The sequence below is a fragment of the Hylobates moloch genome, unplaced genomic scaffold (genome assembly GCF_009828535.3).
Source record: "Hylobates moloch isolate HMO894 unplaced genomic scaffold, HMol_V3 SCAFFOLD_21, whole genome shotgun sequence".
NCBI lineage: Eukaryota > Metazoa > Chordata > Mammalia > Primates > Hylobatidae > Hylobates > Hylobates moloch.
Genome location: NW_026652296.1, coordinates 19,056,397 through 19,067,485, shown reverse-complemented (window position 1 = coordinate 19,067,485; position 11,089 = coordinate 19,056,397). Strand labels below are relative to the sequence as shown.

General features: G+C 45.9%; 1 non-coding gene across 1 annotated transcript; it reads right to left on the bottom strand.

Annotated features, from left to right (window-relative positions):
* Nucleotides 1-259: 259 nt before the first annotated feature.
* Nucleotides 260-361, bottom strand: LOC116461614 (U6 spliceosomal RNA). The gene has a single exon (XR_004246139.1). It is a non-coding gene; the product is annotated as a U6 spliceosomal RNA (small nuclear RNA).
* Between the last annotated feature and the right edge of the window lie 10,728 nt (nt 362-11,089).

Here is an 11,089-nt window from a genome sequence, read left to right as displayed (position 1 = left end):
CATGTGGGATTCCAGAATTGTTTTGTTTTGTTCCAGATATTTGCCTTGTGTATATAAAGAAGATGTAGCCATTCTTTGCATGCTCTTTCCCCAGAGACACATGTAAATGGAGTTGTAATTTCCTGTTGTTAAACAGCAAGTATTTAAATTTAGAATCAGGTGGTAAGGTTGATATGTAGAAGGGTAATAAATTGGACTGCCTTCAAAGCGATACCTTTTCCACTGAACTGTTAACTCACCAGTTTACTGCTTTTCTTTTCTTTCTTTTTTATGCTGCATGAATTTGTGTGTCATCTTTGTACAGGAGCCATGTGCTAATCTCTGCACTGTTCCAATTTTAGTGTTTCTGCTGCCAAAGCAAGCACGGCTTTTCTTAATCGTATCAAATATTACATGGTATGTGAAAACAGTATAGATTTGGCTTAAGGTATTTCATGGATGACAAATGGACCTCATGTTATAGAGGAATGAAAGATATAAATTAATAAAACATGATCATGATAAGAATAAAACCACACTAAATCTCCTCTCCAGTGCTTGGCAGCACACTCCCGGAGAGGGTTCAGGCTGTGCGTGGCCCCCCAGCAGTGCTCAGAGATGGCTTAATGGCCTCGGTGACAACAGGAGCCCAGACTGCATAAGATTCTGCCTCTGCAGATGCAGAACAGTAGGGGCCTCTGATGTGCTCGAACATCTGTTTTGGATCTCCATTTCTCCTCAAGAAGAGACTCCTTTTTAAAAATTATTTTTTTGAAGCTGGATTACTTACTGATTTCCAGAGTCCTCTTACACCTGCCACTTCTCAAGGGAATATTTTGGGCATAATCTTTTAATCTTTCTGGAAAGCTAACAAAACATTACCTATGCCAGGCCTTCCACCAGGAACACCCCATTCTTTCCATCATAGTGCTTTTTAAAGGGCTTTATCATTTGTTCTCTGGGTTCGTTTAACTCTTAACTTACACCAATTTAGCATCTTTGCTGTATTTCCTTGCTATTTCTTGTTTCATTCTTTACATGTTATGTTACATTTCTGTTTGAGTCTTTACAGTATCTTCTTTCTTACCAACTTGTCTTTCTAGAATATTCTCACAATTAATGTTTTGGTTTGTTTTGAGGTAGGCAATCAGCAGGACTTGTTTTCTGAGCACTGGTCAGGACCCTGTCTATCTAAACGGTAGGTAGCAAAGAAACTGGCCAAAGCCAGGTAGGACCAGCAATTACAATGCACTTGCATAAGACACTTCTATCAGTACCATGACAGTTTACAAATGCCATGGCAATGACCTGGAAGTTATCTTATATAATTCTGGGAACTCTCTTCCCTTTTTCCATAAAGTTTGTGAATAACCCACCCCTTATTTAGAAAATAATTAAGAATGGGTATAAATATAGGTAGCCAGCAATCCACAAGTGCTACTCTGGACCAGTCTGTCTATGGGATGGCCCTGCTCTGTCTATGGAGCAGTCACTTGGCTGTACACTGTTGCTCAAATAAACTTGCTTTCTTTCATTATCAGCTCACTCCTGAATTCCTTCCTGAGTGAAGCCAAGGACCCTCCTGAGCTGAGCCCCAATTTTGGGATTTGCCTGTATCAGCCTGGTGACCCAGATGGGACAAACAATGGGAACAAGATGAATGGGACAAAGTGACTCAGTAAGGATCGGAATTGTGGAGCTGTAACACTATGAAGCTGTAACTCTAGGGCAGTTTGCACTGTAGAGTTGTGCCTAAAGGACTCTTTTTCTGAGCCATCATCTTTCCTGGCAACTCACAAGACAAGGGAACCTGAGGGAAACCTTTACCCAAACCCCAAATTAAGACAGATTGGCACCATTTGACTTCCACACACAAAGGTCAGTCTTCCCTTTGTTCCCCCTCAATATCGACCTTTTTGGGTGAACCAGGAAATGGGAACTGAGTCTCTGGCTTGGTAGCTCATTGTCCCCATCATCTGAGTGTCCTGAATGGCAGCAGGCCTGGCATGTCCTTGTCACCCTTTCTCCTGGACCTTCCTTTTTATCTTTAGTGTCTAATGACCACCACTTTACTTTTATGCTTATTTTGTTGTTGCGTTTGTGGTCTTTCCTTTAGATATTTGGGCAATTGTTTCTGTTCATCGTAAGGTAAGACACTTTCCATGTTTGTTTTTAACCCCTTCTTTTCTGATTTTGAGAGGTCCCCTGTTGTCCTGACTCTGGGATGCCTGACTCTGGTGTTGAAGTCCTAGACTCAAGTGATCTGCCTGTCCTGGCCTTTCAAAGTGCTAGGATTACAGGTGTGAGCCACTGTGCTCAGCCATGTGCCTTTTTCTTTGTCTAATTTGGCTTTATGCAAGGAGAAATTTGGTTGGTTTTCAGAGGATCCAGGAAAGTTTACAGAGAAGTTTGTTCAGTTGATCGTGTTCTTTGACTTAACATGGTATGACTTGCAAATATTATTGTCTACTTGCTGTACTGTAGAGGAGAAACAAAGCATTCTAGGTACTGCTCATGAATATGCAAATGGAGTGGCAACTGGTAACTAAGGTCATGCCATTTATCATGTGAGGGGAGATGCAGCTCTAGATCTGGTCCCTCAGTGGGATTCCCAGAGGGGTTCCCAAGATCTTGAACACAGAAATCACATGGTAACTTGTTTAACAGGAGGTATGGGAAAGTGTGTGGTTAAGCCAGTTAATTACGACAAGGTTAGAGAAGTAACTCAGAGGAAGGACAAAAGTCTCACTCTATTTCAGGACCGTTTGGTTGAGGCAAGCAGGAAATATTCTAAGTGTAGACCCAAACTCCCTGGAAGGGTGAGCTCTCCTGGGTATGCATTTAATTACTTAATATGCCCCTGGCATTATGAGGAAGTCACAAAAGGCAGAAATGGGACCTCAAACTCCCATGAGTCAACTCTTGTACATGGCCATTGGGTTTATAGCAACAGGGACAGAGCAGAGGAAGCAGAGAAAACCAAAATAAAAAGCCAAAAAGCCCAATTGTTAGTGGCTGCCTTAAGCCACCTGCTGCCTCAAGGTTACTCATCCCAGGGAAGTGTTGCAAGATCGGTGTCTGGGCTGCCCAGGCGATAGCCCCCAACTTGCTGGCCCCTGAGCCAGAATCAGTGTGCATACCATAAGCAAGAGGGCCATTGGAAAAGGGACTGCCTCAGGCTCCAAGGGGAATCTGGGCCACTCAAACCCGAAATGGCCAAGACAACAGAGAACTGATGAGACCTGAGGTTCCCCATGGCTCCCACTGGACACCTTACCATCTCCACAGAGGAGCCTTGGGTAACTCTTGATGTGGTAGGTAAGAATACTGAGTTCTGGCCGGGCGTGGTGGCTCACGCCTGTAATCCCAGCACTTTGGGAGGCCGAGGCCAGCGGATCACGAGGTCAAGAGATTGAGACCACAGTGAAACCCCGTCTCTACTAAAAATACAAAAAAATTAGCCAGGCGTGGTGGCGGGTGCCTGTAGTCCCAGCTACTCAGAGAGGCTGAGGCAGGAGAACGGCGTGAACCTGGGAGGTGGAGCTTGCAGTGAGCTGAGATCGCGCCACTGCACTCCAGCCTGGGTGACAGAGCAAGACTCCGTCTCAAAAAAATATATATATAATTCAGGTCCTTACTTTCTTGGGAAAATAAGGGTATTGGGTATTCCCCCACAAGGCCCAGACTTCTGTGCAAAAGGTTAAATACTTGAGATACATGCTCATTCCTGGAACAAGGACAATAGCCCAGGAATGAAAAGAGACCATTCTGGCACTGCAGCGCCATCACACTAAGAAACAGTTAAGAACCTTTTTGGGAATGGGTGGATTCTGCCATATCTGGATTTCCTGGTTTGGGGTCATAGCAAAACCACTCTATGAAGCTCTAAAAGGGAATGATCACGAGCTTTTGAACTGGGATGGAACCTGCCAACAGGCATTCCTGACCTTAAAAGAAAATCTGGGAACGGCCCCTGCTTTGTGACTCCCAAACTTAGAAAAACCTTATACTCTCTATGTGACTGAAAAACAAGGGACAGCTTTGGGTGTTCTAACTCAAAGGCTAGGGGATAATCCTAGACCAGGGCTTATTTCTCTAAACAGCTAGATCAGGTGAGCTGTGGCCACCACCACTCTATGGGTAGAAGGCGCCAGGAAGTCGGCCAGGCGCGGTGGCTCATGCCTATAATCCCAGCACTTTGGGAGGCTGAGGTGGGTGGATCACAAGGTCAGAAGATCGAGACCATCCTGGCCAGCATGGTGAAACCCCATCTTTATTAAAATACAAAAAAATTCGCTGGGTGTGGTGGCATGCACCTGTAGTCCCAGGTCCCAGCTACTCAGGAGGCTGAGGCAGGGGAATTGCTTGAACCCAGGAGGCGGAGGTTGCAGTGAGCCAAGATCATGCCACTACACTCCAGACTGGCAACAGAGCAAGACTCTGTCTCAAAAAAAAAAAAAAAAAAAAAAGCCAGGAAGTCTTCCTTGGGACAAAAATTAGATGTCATTACTTTCCCCCCTCAATCAAGTACACTATGTCCTAGAGAAAAAGGACATTAATGGCTAACAGAGAGTCAGTTGCTCAAATATTAGACCCCTCTGCTCGACACCCAAGAGTTTACCCTTAAAGTATGTCAGTCAGGTTTTAAATCCTGCTACTCTGTTGCTGGACTCTATGTCCCGAGAATGGAGGAAAGCATGGAACAGACCTACTCTAGCAGGCCTGACCTTAAAGATAAGTCCTTGCCTAACCCCAACGTTAAATGGTTTACACTCACACACACACACACACACGCGTGCACACACACACACACGCGCGCGCACACACACACACACACTTTTTTTTGAGATGGAGTCTCACTCTGTAGCCCAAGTTGGAGTGCAATGGCATGATCTCAGCTCACTGCAACCTCCACTCCAGGGCTCAAGCGATTTTTTGTGCCTTGAATCAGTAAATATATTGACTCTTAAGTCTTTTCCCAATCAGAGATCCCTAATTAGAGTGATTAATTCCACTTTTTTAGCAGAAGTCTGAGGAGGTAAAACTTTGGCCTCAATAACTTCTTGTTGGCCTGCCTTCTTTACTCTCTCATGAATAAAGCTACTCCCATCAGTAAACCATTTAACATCGGGGTTAGGCAGGGACTTATCTATTCTGGAATAGCAGGGGCTATTCCAGACTATAAAAAGGGCCACCAGGGCCTGTGAACTCTGTGCCCGTAAAAACTCAGGAAGCCACCCTATACCCCACCCCTACTCAAACCTGCATTGGGGAAGACTGGCAAATAGGTTTCACCCAGATGCCACTGTATATAGAGGACTGAAGTATTTGCTAGTACTTATAACAATTTCATCAGGTGGATAGAAGCTTTCCCCACAAGGACAGAAAAAGCATTGGAAGTGTCCACACCGTTATTTAAAAAAATCATCCCAAGTTTTGAATTACCAAAATGTTTGCGAAGTGATAAGAGACCTTCCTTCACAGCTAAGGTGACCCAGCAGGTTTTCTCAGCCTTTGGCATTATCTATCATCTTCACTCCTCCTAGAGGCCTCAATCCTTAGGTAAGGTAGAAAAAGCCCATCATGTTTTAAATAGGACATTAGCAAAACTGTCAGGAGACCTCAGAGACCTGGGTCTCTCTCCTTTCCATAGCCCTTTTGTGCATAAGGATGGCTCTGAAGGGAACCTTAAAACTTAGCCCATTTGAAATGGCCTATGGGGGGCCATTTTTTAACTTCAGACTTCCTGTTTGATGAGGAGACACATAGAATGCTCACTCATATTAACTTAGACCAGGTTCAAAAGGCCCTTCAAGAATATGGAAATAAGGTATTTCCCTTTTTCACAAATGAAAAAAAATAACTCCCCTGTTCAACCAGGAGACAGAGTCCTACTAAAAACTTGGGAAGAAGGATCCCCCGAGGATCAATTATAACCAAAATGGAAGGTACCCTACTAGGCGTTGTTAAGCATCCCCACTGCCGTTAAACTTCAGGGAGTCACTAGCTGAGTACACCTGTCCAGAATTAAACCTGTTTCTCCTAAGTCCCCACAGGCACAAGAGGAGGATACTATGCCCACAAAATCAGTAGGAGGCAGTGACAGAGGATGGACCTCCACCCTTCTACAACCCTTTACGATTAAAGAGGAGTATATAATCTCTGAAGGGGTAATGAGGTAGCAGATCAGCAGGGCTTGTTCTCTGAGCACTGGTCATAACCCTGCTGATCAGGACAGGATGTAGCAAAGAAACCACCCCAAACCAGCTAGGACTAGGAGTTTTACTACATTTGCACAAAGACACTCCCGTAAGTGCCGTGACACTTTACAAATTCCATGGCAACAATCTTGAAGTTACTTTATATGGTTCCAGGAGCTCCCTGCCCCTTTTCTAGAAAGTTTGTGAATAACCTGTCCCTTATTAAGCATATAATTAAGAGTGAATATAAAGATAGCTAGTCATCAATCCATGAGTGCCACTCTGCCTATGGGATAGCTCTGCTCTGTCTACGGAGCAGCCATTTTCCTGTACATGTTGCTCAAATAAACTTGCTTTCTTTTACTGTTGGCTCACTCTTGAATTCTTTCCTGGGTGAAGCCAAGAACCCTCCCAATCTGAGCCCCAGCTTTTGGGTTTGCCTGCATCAATTCTACATTTCATTCTCATGCCATTCTAGTACAAACATGAAGTGTAGGGGTGATGTGGAAGGCAATAAAGATAGTCCTTCCAAAGCCTTGTATTTCCACCAGAACTCTTGGTAGCAAATCCCTTTCCTCTATTGGTTAGCCTCCTTCACCACAGTGCTGTAACCAGCTGGTTGAATTTAGGGCTTAGTTGAAGTCTGAAACCTTGATTTTAGTGGCACCAACCTGTGGGATTAGGAGATGTATTCCCCTCCTCCAGTTGCACCTAGTAGACCCAAATTAGACAATTGTATTTAATCTAGGGTTTGAGGTTGTTACAGAAGGAAATAAGGCAGGAGAGGATTCTTAGGATCTAAGTTGGCTAGGAGAAGAAATGAAACAAGGAGAAGACTGATAGAATGCAGAAGGATCCCAGGACTTAAGTTTCTGAGGGACAGTCATGGGTGAGCACAAGGAGTGTGAACAAGTAGTGGAAAAGGTCCTCAAAGATGAGGCAATCAAATGAGTTGATTAATGGTTTATTCCCTAAAGCTGTGAAGAACATGGAGTGGCTCATTTTGGCTGCTGCAGAAACTATGGGTAAGAGAACATGGTGAGTCGGTCCTATAGAGCCTACCAACCCAAGTCAAGGAGAGCCACAAGTTTCAGTGTATGCAAATATGAGGTCAGCGCCGGTTTGGGGAATAGGGAAGACGCAGGGACTGCGTCGACTCTTGGAGGCCAGTCCAGAAGTCGAGTCCAGGCGATGGCAGGAGCTACTCCCCAGACCTGAGCGTCTCTCCTAACAGCGGCTCAGGCAAAGGCCACGTCCCCGAACAGCTGGCTGCACAGGTCACGTGACGCGCCCCGAGCCTGGCTCTATCTGGCTGCAAGAGCGCTCTGTCGCCTGCCTCGGACTCTGTTTCCCAGAAGTCCTCCTGGAAACTACATTTCGCAGGGGGCTTTGCGGCGCCTACTTCCTCCTGGCTCATTAGATGGGACTGGTGCCGTTGGCCGGATGTTTTTGGGAGCTTCATAGGCTGAGGGGGAAAGGCGAAACCTGCTCGATTAAAACAACCCACATCTCGAGGCGGGGAAGCGAGTCACGGCTCGGCCCCTCCCTTTGTGAGGAGAACCAGGCCGGCCTCGGGGTCCCCTGGGCAATGTAGTAACGTGAAGGTCTCCGAGTCCCGCTAGCACTCCCGGGGGGGTGGTCCCGAGTGGGACTGGAACCAGCGCGAAAGAGGCGAGGCTGCGCGGATCTTCCACACCAGCTCCTCCTTCCCGCCAGGGGGTGCTGCGCATGAACGTTTTCCTATCTGTACCTCTTGGTTATCCCTCAGCGGAGATTTTTCTTTTACTCTGTAGTTTTCAGCATCCCTCAAGCTGATATTTCGATTAAACAAATTTTAGAATTCTGAAAAATGGCGAAATAATGTAAAAGAAACAAATGATATTGGCCCTAAATTACCCTCCAGTCCCCTGCTGCTCATCGGACGCTTTATGAGGTTACAAAGAACCATGGCGCAGCGCATATGGGGGATCCATTTTACCCTCCGTACTTAGATCGAGCTGTGACTTCCGCCCTCGAGGAGCGGCTGCTGCTCTTCCGGGTGTGCTCATTTGGGCCCTCAGAACTCTCGGCCCCAGCCCCAGCGTTGTTGTTTGTGCGTTTGAGGACATTCGCTCAGCCAAGCTGCAAGGGCGTCGTTCTCATTTTACGAGGGGAATACGGAGGGCATGGTGGATAAAAGGTGGTTGACCTGCCCAGGCTATACAGCTAGAAGTGCAGTTAGAACTCGGTACAGGTAGAACTGATTCTGATACTTGTCTCAAACTGTTACCAGTGGACGGTGTTCAGGTTCTTGGTGTCTTGAAGAAATAATTGGACAAAACGGCACAAACAAAGCAAGGGAATAATGAAGCAACAAAAGCAGAGATTTATTGAAAACGAAAGTACATTTCACAGGGTGGGAGCAGGCTGAGCGTAGGGGCTCAAGAGCACTGTTACAGAATTTTCTGGGGTTTAAATACCCTCTAGAGGTTATTTGGTGTATGTCCTATGTAATGAATAGGTCAAAAGTTACAAAGGCATTTACCAGTTGTATGCCCTGTGTAAATAAAGAGGATATTTCGGCGGGACGTGGTGGCTCACACCTGTAATCCCAGCACTTTGGGAGGCCAAGGCGGGCGGATCACCAGAGGTCAGGATTTCGAGACCAGCCTGGTCAGCATGGTGAAACCCCATCTCTACTAAAAATAAAAATAAAAATAAAAATAAATTAGCTGGGCTTGGTGGCACGCGCCTGTAATCCCCTGGTGGCTGAGGCAGGAGGATTGCTTGAACCAGGGAGGCGGAGGTTGCAGCGAGCCGAGATCACGCCATTGCACTCCAGCCTGGGCGACAGAGCAAGACTCAAATAAGTAAATAAAAAGGATATGTCTTATCATAGCTGAAGTGTTTCATTTTATTTAATTCTAGCAAGTCCTTAAGTTCCCTGCCTCCAAGCTATATTCTGCCTCAAGACCTATCCTGTTTACTTCGTGTAGCATTAGTCTCTTTTTCCCAGGTTTGCTGCTACTTCCTTGGTTAAGCCATGATCTTCTCGGCTGTACTCACAGTCTCATAAATCCAGTGTTTATTGAGTGTTAGCACCGTGCCAGGCACTGTGTTGTGTGCTGGGACATGGTATTGAACAGGGGCAGACACGACCTTATGTTCATGGTGTTTACAGCCTAATGGGGAAGACAGCTATTGATCACATAATACAAATAAGAATAAAATGTCAAATTGCGATAAATAGAACACCCCCACCCCCAGGATGCTACAAGAGAGAATAATGGAGGAAAACTGATACATTAGATTGATTAGGGAAAGAAAGAAATATTTGGTCTGAAATGCTCGAAGAAGGCCGAGAAGAAGGAAGCTGTATAACAGCCAAGAGAAGAGTAGTCCAGGCAGAGGGAGCAGCAAGTGCAGAGGCTCTGAGCGGGGAAGAGCTTGGTGTTTTGTAATTCAAGGAACTCAGAGAAGTCCCTTGTGATTGGAACGCAGTGAAGTAGGGGAGAGTGGAACAAATTGAGACTGGCTTTCCTTTTACCAGTCTTGCCTCTTCTTTTCTTTTCTTTTTTTGAGACGGAGTTTCACTCTTGTTGCCCAGGCTGGAGTGTAGTGGCACAATCTTGGCTCACCGCAACCTCCACCTCCCAGGTTCAAGCGATTCTCCTGCCTCAGCCTCATGAGTAGCTGGGATTATAGGCATGCACCACCACGCCCGGCTAATTTTGTATTTTTAGTAGAGATGGGGTTTCTCCATGTTGGTCAGGCTGGTCTCGAACTCTTGACCTCAGGTGATCCGCCCGCCTGGGCCTCCCAAAGTGCTGGGATTACATGTGTGAGCCACTGCACCCAGCCTAGTCTTGCCTCTTCTAAACCATATCCACACTGGCAGTATAGGAATATTTTCAGTACTCAAATATGATGACTTGACTTTCCTTTAGAGGCTTTGTGTCCCCTACAAGTTTTAGCTCAAACTCCTCAGCACAGTGCTCAGAGACCTTCGTAATTGGATTTACCTCACTTTCCAGTCTTCCTTTTTTGCAAGTTCTGTTATCTCTGCTTGGCATGCCCTCTCCTATGTGCTTGCTGATCAGGCAAACTTCTATTCACACTTTCTGTCTTGGCTGAAATATCATCGCCTCTGTGCTCTCCCTGTGCACTCTCAATTCACTTCTTGTCCCCCTGCTATGTAACTGTTGGTTTGCCTACCAATCTTTCCCATGAGACAGTGAGCTCCTCCTCTTGGGGATGCGTTTTCTATCTTTGTATGATGCAGAACACAAGGCCTGGCAGTTGCTCTTTTCTTTCTTTTTTTTTTTTTTTGAGACTGATTCTTGCTCTGTCGCCCAGGCTGGAGTCCAGTGCAATCTCGGCTCACTGCAACCTCCGCCTCCCGGGTTCAAGCTATTCTCCTGCCTCAGCCTCCCAAGTAGCTGGGATTACAGGCATGCACCACCACGCCCAGCTAATTTTTTGTTTTTAGTAGAGATGGGGTTTCACCATGTTGGTCAGGCTGGTCTCAAACTCCTGACCTCAGGTGACCCAAAGTGCTGGGATTACAGGTGTGAGCCACCACACCTGGCCAGTTGCTGTTTTCATAACAAATATTCATTAAGAGAATGAGTGGAACAGCTAGCCATGACTGGCCTCCACCTGTCACCTGATGAGGAGACATGTGGTTCTTATCCTTGGCAGAGTGGAAATTAGCATCCAAAAGGGCAAGAAGAGATGAGTAAGAAATCTACACTTACCCATGAGCCAGACACTGTCTCATCCACTGTCTCATTTAATCTTTGTGACAATCATAGTTCTCAGTTTTTGCTGGTAAGAAAACTGGTGCCCAAAGGCTTTGCCTAAAGATTACCCAACTAGTAATGGAGAACCTTGATAGGAAATTGGGTCTTTCTGATCTCAAAGGTTGAGAC